The sequence below is a fragment of the Berghia stephanieae genome, chromosome 12 (genome assembly GCF_034508935.2).
Source record: "Berghia stephanieae isolate SIO BIC M18660-M18661 chromosome 12, UCSD_Bste_1.3, whole genome shotgun sequence".
NCBI lineage: Eukaryota > Metazoa > Mollusca > Gastropoda > Nudibranchia > Aeolidiidae > Berghia > Berghia stephanieae.
The window spans coordinates 34,207,419-34,217,418 of record NC_088371.1 but is presented as its reverse complement, the minus strand read 5'-3'; the positions used below and the strand labels follow the sequence as shown (position 1 = coordinate 34,217,418).

The window sequence follows — 10,000 nt, the reverse complement described above, 5'->3', positions numbered from 1 at the left end:
GCGACACTAAAGGGTCATTTTTTTATTTTGATGAAATACCATAAACTTCTATGCACAGTCATAATGTATATGTTTGGGAAGGATGATTGCATATATTTGTTTTCGAAAAAAATTGCCCGTTGCTATGGAAACGACGCCATATTGGAAAATAAACAACACATCTTAAAAAGTCATAGGCTTTTTTGTTTATCAACCGATTGCCATAATATTTTGGCCAGAGGTAGAAAAAAGGAAAATAAAGAGGCTCTAGAAGCCCGATTTTTAATTTTATAATTAGAAACTTTAAAAATTAAGTTCAAAGTTATTACTCGATTATTCCCCTTGAAAAAAGTTACATAATTTGAAATAACTAATAAAAATTATTAAAAAAAAAAAAATCCGGCTCCTAGAGGACCTGCGTATTTGTATGATACTCATTTGTAGAAGTTTGAAGAAGATTGGTTGAAAACTTACTCTCTGATTGGATTGTGACCACATGACATAATTAAGAACAAAGTGATTGGTTTTTGATGATAGAGGACAGTTTTTACTTTTAATTGATATGTTTTTGCCTTTACTTAACAATTTGATATTCTTTCATGAAATCAGTCAACGGAAACTAAAAATGGGCAGGATTTAACCATACTATGGGTCACAAAATACGTTTTTTGGAGTCGAAAAAAATGAAGATGAAGCTCTCATGCAATTTTTTATGCAGACAAATGGTCACATGACAACATCCCACCAAAATCTAATTTTAAGCAAACTGGGTCAAAATTCATCTTTTTTAATGTCGCTCCCCCTTTAAGTAGCAGTAAGTAGTATTTAATTTCAACTTACCACTAGACTGACACTAATAATCACATAGATGTTGTTAGCAAAGCTTATTTTTTTTAAATGCTTGAGCTTCTATACAGCGCAATTAAATATCCACTAAACGTGCTCAATGCGTCATGGCCAACAGCAAAACCTAACATGTAGAACGAGACTTAGGCTTTTTTGGTGATATTACAATTTTTTTTCCGACAGAGACAACGCTGTTAATATGCGATGTACTCAATTTTACACCATTATTACAGTGAAATAAAGTGAGTCTTAATCGAGTCGTTTCCAATGACTTAATTTGCGCTGAGCGTGCTCAAGCTCAGGACCTTCCGATCCGAAAGTAAGTGTCGTACTACAAGTCGCACAAGTCAAAGGTTTTCTTTTATTTCCAATTCTTAAATTGCCGTATAATACCGAGTGTCAACGGAGATAGTGAAGATTTTGGCAATAGAATATAATGTTACATTCCGAGATGGACACATGAAGATAAAAATAGATCAGTGTTTTGATAAGGAGACGAAAATATAGCTCTAGTCTGTGTCTACCAATACATACCTGTCCCCGCAGAATTATGCCATTTTTTGGGCAATATTATGCCAAGAAAAGGCAAATTATGCCATGAATTATGCAGAAAATCCATTTATGCATGTTCTTGCGTGCTTTTGTAACTCCCAAAACCTAATTTTCACAAAAAATATTAATTATTATATGTTTAAAAGCTACATTGAATTATTTCGTTTCATTAAAAAAACAACTAAATAACACACACACACACACACACACACACACACCACACATATATATATATATATATATATATATATATAATACATACATAATATATATATATATATATATATATTATATATATATATATATATATATATATATATATATATATATATATATATATATATATATACCAGACAACTTGACAATGTAGAAGTACACTATTTTTAAGAGCATTGATTTTAAACCCCTAGCATGCTACATCAGGCTCTGTGGCATAGTAGCGTTTCCAAGTTTGAGTGCTTCTCAGTTTGGCATGTCGGAGATATAAACTTGAAGAAAGTCGGTGCCAAAACTAGACCTTGTGGTACCCCAGTTTTAATTTTGCGGGTTTTGCTTTTGTGTTCTCCCTGTATGATATGAAGTTGCCTTATGCCAGTCATGGTAGACAGCGATTTGAGCGTCTTTCTAAAAGGAATCATTTTGGAGAGTTTTAACATCAGTCCGCCTGTCCAAACAGAGTCGTAAGCTGCAGACATATCTAATAGGACTGCACCAGTCTTCTTTTTGTTCTCAAAGCCTGCTTCATTATATGAGGTCAGTGCAAGGACCTGTTCACTTGTGCTTCTTTGTGGTCAAAAGCCAGCTTGTTCTGGTGGTATGCTGGGATTTATATATGGGGTGATTCGCTCTAGTACGATTCTTTCCAGGAATTTGTATAAGCAGCATAGTAGAGATATTGGTTTATAACTGGATGGTTCAGTCATTGGTTTGCCTGGTTATAAAATGGCGATTACTTTGGCATGTTTGAAAATGTGTGGGTATGTGCCCTTTTCCTTGATGTCTGTCATAGTATTTGCCAGCCAGTCTATTGTTTCTGGTCCAAAGTTAGTAATCATGTCGGGGTATATTCCATCAATGCCAGCAGCTTTGCCTTTTTAAAAATTTTTTTTAATAGCCCCTTTCATTTCATCAATCGTTATTGGGACACTTAAAAACATGCTATGGTCAGGCAGAATTTTTAGGGTCTTTTGATATCCCTTTCTTATTTCTTTTTCAAATTATTGTTTGGGATGTGTTGTCCCCGTTGTTTAATTTCTTTGGCAATTTCGTCAGCTGCAATCTTGGGGGCTGATTTTGTATGACGATCTTCAGGGTCTAGCTTTTTGAGGGTTTGCCATGCATGGTGGCTGGAGTGACAGAGGTCAAAGTTTTCAACAGTTTCTACTCATCTCTCTTTTCGGCTTTCATGTAGTGTGTTTAGTAGTTCTTCTCCAACCTGTTCATCGTGTGTCTCCTCATATTTTTTCAGCAATTCTTTGCTTCGTTCGAATCCAGCATGGGATGTCTTGTTTTCTAAAACCCCTGGGTATGTTCTTCATTGCGGAGGTTAGGACAAGTTTGTTAAATCTCCCTATATTCTCAGTTTTTGGGGGGATCCTTTTGCAGGTTTTGTCAATTTCATCAGCGAAAGCTTTCCAGTTTGCATTTTGGAAGTTCCACCTTGGATTTGGCCACCAACGGGCCGATCTTAGAGTTCCTTTGTCTTTGGGGTCGTAAATGTGTTAGGTCATTAAGGCTTGCCCATTGTGAGATCTTTTTCCCTGGAGTGTCATTTTTGTTGTAACCCCACTCTGAATGGTTGCTGTTGAAGTCTCCCATGGTTATGGGTGGGTTATTTACTTTGTCTTTAGGGTAACAGCGACAGTTAAGATTTGGTGGTTTGTATACATTAGTGATTTCAGTGTCACCAAATTTAATAGTGATTCTTTGTGTGCCGTTGATTTCTGCGATGCCTCCCAGGTCAGTGACTTGGGCTGCCGCTTTGGATCATATGTGATAATGCCGTTTTTCCTGTGGTGCTGTTTGTTTAATACGTGATATCCCTGAATGTTGTATTTTGGGGGAGGGGCAGTGTCATCGGGATGAGTTTCCTGGAGAAGGACAATGTCGACATGATATTTTTATGAGTACACGTGATAGGTATTCACACTTAGCCATTGATTTTCCTTCTATATTCAGAGAAAGTATTTTTAATGCTAGTGCCTATAGTGAGACTGTTTTCAATGTTGGAGTCTAGCTCACTTGTCATTTCAATCGGACTTCATACGTTAAACACGCGGTCCTTTTTGTACTGGGCGACGACCGAGCCAGCATTGTATCTTTTCTTATTTTTCATTTTCATTGAGTTGGAGATGTGGGTCCAGGAGAAGGAAGAACCTTATCTGGACGCCGGTTTGGATGATTCTTGGTCTGGCTACTCATCTTCATCTGTTCCAGCAGGATTGGATCTAGGTTGGTAGCACCCTCAGGGTAATGGCAGCGCACAATCTCCTGTACGACGACAACGAGATGATCCTTCTCAGGAGGGAGCAGCAGCAGCAGCAGCAGCAACAGTAGTAGTAGTAGTAGTAGTAGTAGTAGTAGTAGTAGTAGTAGTAGTAGTAGTAGTAGTAGTAGTAGTAGTAGTAGTAGTAGTAGTAGTAGTAGTAGTAGTAGTAGTAGTAGTAGTAGTAGTAGTAGTAGTAGTAGTAGTACCGACGGATACATGATCGGTTGAAAACAGCGCTTGTCTGTGTCTACCAACGCATACATGATCAGTGGGAAATAGCACAAGTCTGTGTCTACCAACCCATACATGATCAGTTGAAAACAGCGCTAGTCTCTGTCCGCCAACGCATACACGATCAGTGGGAAACAGCGCTAGTCTGTGTCTACCAACGCAAACATGATTAGCTGAAACAGTGCTTCTCTTTGTCTACCAATGCATACATGATTCGTTGAAAACAGCGCTAGTCTGTGTCTACCAACGCATACATGTTCAATGGGAAACATCGCTAGTCTGTGTCTACCAACGCATACATGATCAATTGATGTTTCCAAGAATTTTTATTTCTTCAAAGCCATAAGGCCCATGGAGCCGTACATTATCCTGGTTTCTATAGTGTTAAAAGAGCAGTAGCAATTGCTTCCCGTTGGAGGGGACGCTAATCTGTCGCTACTTAATTTCCGCTGGATCTATCAGGTGCAGCTACCTAGTCACTGCTGAGTGGATAGAGGGTGGTGGTGGGGGAAAATAGAAAATAAATCTCGACTTCACCCTGTATTGATCTAGGTTCTTTTGTGTGTGAAGCGAGTGATCTACCAACTGAGCTATTGGGACACTTTCAATAATAAAGAGGCAAACAAAAAAAGTACATTTAATTTAGCTTTATTCCCATTGATAGGACAACACAGGATCTTGTGACTTCAAGGGCAATCCCAATAACTCTGAAAAAGATAGATTTAAAATTAGATGATGTGTCATATCATATAGCATTGAAAACCTCCCTACAACATAATACAATAGAAACATATTGAATTGATATTTGCATTTGGGGGAGAGGGTTTTCAGAGCTCTGTAAGTCCCCGGCGAAATGCCATGTTTTCATTATCTTCTCATCATGGATGCCCGACAATGTTGATATCCATATAGATATCATTTAGTTTTGTTATGTATCTTTTTAGGTTAGACCATAATGTTTTCATTATTATTATTTACTATTTTTAATACATACGTCAACTTTTTTATGGACATTTCATTGCTTTTATTTTTTTATTGTTTTATTTGTAGAATTTGATATCTAAAAAATACTAATTGTTTTTTTCATATTTCATTTTTCCTATATATTTAGATATGATTGTTATTAGTTGTTATCACTTTCTAAAGCTCTGTATAATTACATTTCAACTTCTTCCCAGTTAAATTTTGACAACCCATACATTGAGAGAGATGGGTGGGCGGAGGAGGATAAAGTTATATGAATTGGCAACTCAAATTCTGTAGTTAAAATTTAACTGGATAGGTAATAAAAAGTACAACTCATTATGCAACATGTTTATACAGTCGACTCTGCTTAATTGCACACTCTCGGGAGTTCGGGTTAGTGTGTCAATTATGAGGAGAAGCTAATGATAGCATCTAAGCTCCAGATTTCATGTGGGACATCCTTTGTGGGTTTTCTACAGTCTTGATGTTTGTTTATTTACTATTTTACTTTGTATGTTTTTTATTTGTTTTTCTTATTTTCCTTTCATCTCTAATGAGAAGCTCACTAGATTAAATAAAACATCCTTTTAATAAGAAATACATTTGTTACATCAAAATTCTCATCTCATACTATTATAATCTCCCTTTATCCCTCATTATTGTTCAATGTCCTGATATGATTTTTATTCAATAATTCATGTTAACAGATTTTTTCGTCTCTGTGTGCATATGCACGTTTTGGTGAATATGTGAGTCTTTGTGAGGGTGTGTGTGTGTGTGTGTGTGTGTGTGTGTGAGTGTGTGTGTGTGCGCGCGGGTGCTTGTATAAATGGGTGTATGTACAAACATGTTTTTAATAATGTTAACAAATTCTGTTTGATCTGTTTTATCAATAGGATTGGGCGCTATACAAATAACTTTATAATATAATAATAATAATAATAATAATAATAATAATAATAATAATAATAATAATAATAATAATAATATATATTATTATTATTATTATTATTATTATTATTATTATTATTATTATTATATTATTATTATTATTATTATTATATTATTATTATTATTATTATTATTATATTATTATTATTATTATTATATTATTATTATTATTATTATTATTATTATATTATTATTATTATTATTATTATTATATTATTATTATTATTATTATTATATTATTATTATTATTATTATTTATTATTATTATTATTATTATTATTATTATTATTATTATTATTATATTATTATTATTATTATTATTATTATTATTATTATTATTATTATTATTATTATTATTATTATTATTATTATTATTATTATTATTATTATTATTATTATTATTATTATTATTATATTATTATTTATTATTATTATTAATTATATTATTATTATTATTATTTATTATTATTATTATTATATATTATTATTATTATTATCATTATGGAAAACAAGCTACGCAAAGATATAAACCTAAATCAGGGGTCGACAGATCAAATCAAACTTTGAGAATTAAATCAGAACCTCCGATAGGGCAAATTTGCGATCTGTCCATCAAAATATTCATTAAATTTATATTTTTTCAATATATTTTCCTTAAGATTTATGTAGTTTATATATATTTCAATAAATGTTTTGATTGTGATGAAATTTCAGAAATACATAATTTATGGTCCGGCGGTTACAGGTTTCTAAACTTTTTTCTCGGTATTTTTTTCTCGCACTCGATATTAGCAAATAGAAGCGTTTGTCTAGTGACTAAAGACTTGTGCGTATGGAACGGATTATTATACTAGGTATTAACTTCGATGCGTAAAAATATCTTTTAGGTCTTGAATGCATTTTCGGGGTGTTGCTTCTTGATCGATAAAGTCATACATTTGAGAGTCGTCTGCATAGAATAGATGCATTAAGTCGTGAGAGAAAATCTTATCAGCATCAGCAAGTTGAAATGTGTTCTGATATAGTGTTATGGCTATGGTGACGAGATGATAGATTGTGAGATTGGATATTTGTAGATAATTAAGTCAAAGAAGATTGATAAACAAAGATACCATTTTCGATTGACCTGCAAGTGTGGAACAGGAAGTACAGAATTCCTTGTTTACAGACGTAGATCGTAAAAGATGTCAATAACCAACACGTTGCATTCTCCTGATGGACAAGTACATAATCAAATTGACTATATCTTGGCACCTCAACGAAGCATTGACAAAGCAAAGACAAGAACATATCCAGGCGCAGACATTGACAGCATCCAAATAAGTCACCAGGAATTGGCAACACATTAACTGTACTGTTAAAATACGGCGGAGAAGAAGTAATAAACGTGTTCACAATGCTTTGCCAAAAGGTATGAGATCAGGAAGAATGGCCCAAAGACTGGACACAATCCATCGTCATACCCCTCTCAAAGAAAGGGAACTTAAAACAGTGCAAAAATTACAGAACAATAAGCTTGATAAGCCATCCAAGCAAAGTCAAAGCTCCGAATAATCCATAACAGAATGAAATCTAGAGCAGAAGAAATACTGGCAGAAGAACAGGCAGGATTCAGAACAGGAAGAAGTACTGTGGAGCAAATATTTAACTGCAGGGTTCTCACAGTGAAATGCATTCAGCACCAGTGTGCGCTGTACCATAATTTTATAGAATTCAGGAAGGCATTTGACAGTGTATGGCCCGATGGTCTTTGGAATGTGATGAGGAAATATAATTTTGAAGAAGGGCTCATCCAGACAATAGAGGCATTGTATGGCAAGTCAAAGAGCGCAGTCCTGGTAAATGACCGTTTAGGAACTCCTTTCAACACCACTGTGGGACTCGGACAGGGCTGCATATTATCTCCGATACTATTCAATATATTCCTTGAAAGCATCATACAAAATGTGCTGGAGGATTAGCACACATCGATATCCATCGGCGGCTGCCCTTTGTCTAATTTAAGATTTGCAGACGATATTGACCTACTGGCACGCACAGAACCAGAACAACAAGACTTAACATACCGCTTAGCTTAATGTGCATCGGATCACGGAATGGAAATAAGTACCGATAATCACAAATCTTGGTGAACAGCAACGCAGAAAGCAACACAAACATCACTGTGGGAAATGAAAAACTAAAAGAGGTCACGACATTCAATGGGACTAGCATAATTGAAATTCGAAAGATAATTGCAATTGCAAGATCAGTAATGACTCAATTAACAAAGATTAGGAAAAGTAGCATGAGTCTTAATGTAATGGTCAAACTATATAAATCAATGTTGTTTTCGGATGCAAAGCACGGAAACTTACAATGGATGCACAACGGCGCATAAGGGCGTTTGAAAGCAAGTGCTATAGAAGACATGAGATTGAGTGAGCGAATGATCGTACATTCTGCACTTCATAATGTTATTATTAACATTATTAATAAAAACAATGTACAGATGAGTTTATACTCAACTTTCCCCCATAAACTCATGTTAAATGACTTAAAAGTTCAACAATAAAAAATATAATTATAAAAAGAACAAATGAGTCATAAAACTTTGTCAAAAGGAACAATTCAAAAATATAACAGTCAGGAGTACATCATACTCAGATCAATAAGGTGAAATGTAAAAAAGAATTCAAAAGTCAAAGATAAAACAACAAGTTTGATTATTGGTCAATAAAGTTTAGGCTATACTAAATGATCATTTATTTTATCTATCAAACATGTCTAATAGTAAGAATTGTACATTAATGCCACAAATAAGTTACGCTAGAATAAATCTATCCCATGATGTGTTTAATGAAGCATTGAAGTTTGATTTTGGAAATGGTTTGGTGAACATATCAGATGGTTTGAATCAGAACATATTCAATGCTGAGATTGTTTTTTTTTTTGATATTGCATCTCTAATGAAGTGATATTTTACATCAATGTGCTTTGACCTTTGATTACGCCTTGGGGTTTTAGTCAAAGGAATTGCTCCTTGATTGTCACAAAATAGGTTGAATGTTGGATGGTCAGCATCAGGGATTTCATTTAATAAAGAAAACATATATTTTCCTTCCAGTGCAACTGAGATAAGAGAAATGTACTCTGTCTCACAAGTTGATAAAGCCACAGTTGGCTGATTTCTTGATATTCAATAAATCATTGGGCATGTGTTCAATAACTGAAAACAATATCCTGTGATACTCTTTCTGTATTATGGACTGCTAGCCAAGTCTGCATCACAGAATCCAGCTACGTTAATCTTTTCAGCTTTCCTGAAAGACAATTTTTGATTTATAGTACTCTTCAGGAATCTGAGAGCGTTTTGCCATTGTCAAGTGACATTTCTTTGCATTGTGCATGAATTGAGATCGTTTGGTAATGGTGTAAGAAATGTCAGGTATGGTAGCTGTCATAACGTCGATCAAAGCTCCAACTAATACACTAGTAATTGTTCATCATCAAGCACTTCATAATTATTGTCATGATTGTATGGTTTCATTTTACATGGGGTGTGTGATGGTTTGCAGTTGTACATTCCAAATCTATCAAGCAAAGTTTCAATGTAATTACTCTTAGATATAAATTTCATCATCTGTGATCTCAAACTGAATACCTAAGAAATGAGATACAATTCCTTGGTCTTTCATTAGGACAGTTTTTCAACTGATTTCTTTAATTATTTAATTATGTTACATTTTGTTCCAATCAGAAGATCATCCACCCACACAAGTAAGTAAATTTCATTGTCAGGTTTGAAAAAGAAACATGGATCGGTGACATTTCTGACAAAACCTACTTTCTGTAAGTAAGTATCAAGATTATTATTCCAATTTCTACTGGATTGTTTTGAACTGTATAGACGTTTATTCACTCGCAGGACTAAGCTTTCTTTATCATTGTCTTTTGATTTGAGTTTGAATCCCTGTGGTTGGTCCACATATATCTGAAAGAATCTAT

At 34.1% G+C, this 10,000-nt stretch overlaps 1 long non-coding RNA gene across 1 annotated transcript in view; it reads right to left on the bottom strand.

Annotated features, from left to right (window-relative positions):
- Nucleotides 1-4,728: 4,728 nt before the first annotated feature.
- The window catches only part of LOC144958313 (uncharacterized), a 16,199-nt gene continuing 10,927 nt past the window's right edge, over nt 4,729-10,000 (bottom strand). Inside the window, exon 4 of the long non-coding RNA XR_013642395.1 lies at nt 4,729-4,803. This is a non-coding gene — a long non-coding RNA (uncharacterized LOC144958313). The remainder of the gene's footprint in view (nt 4,804-10,000) is intronic.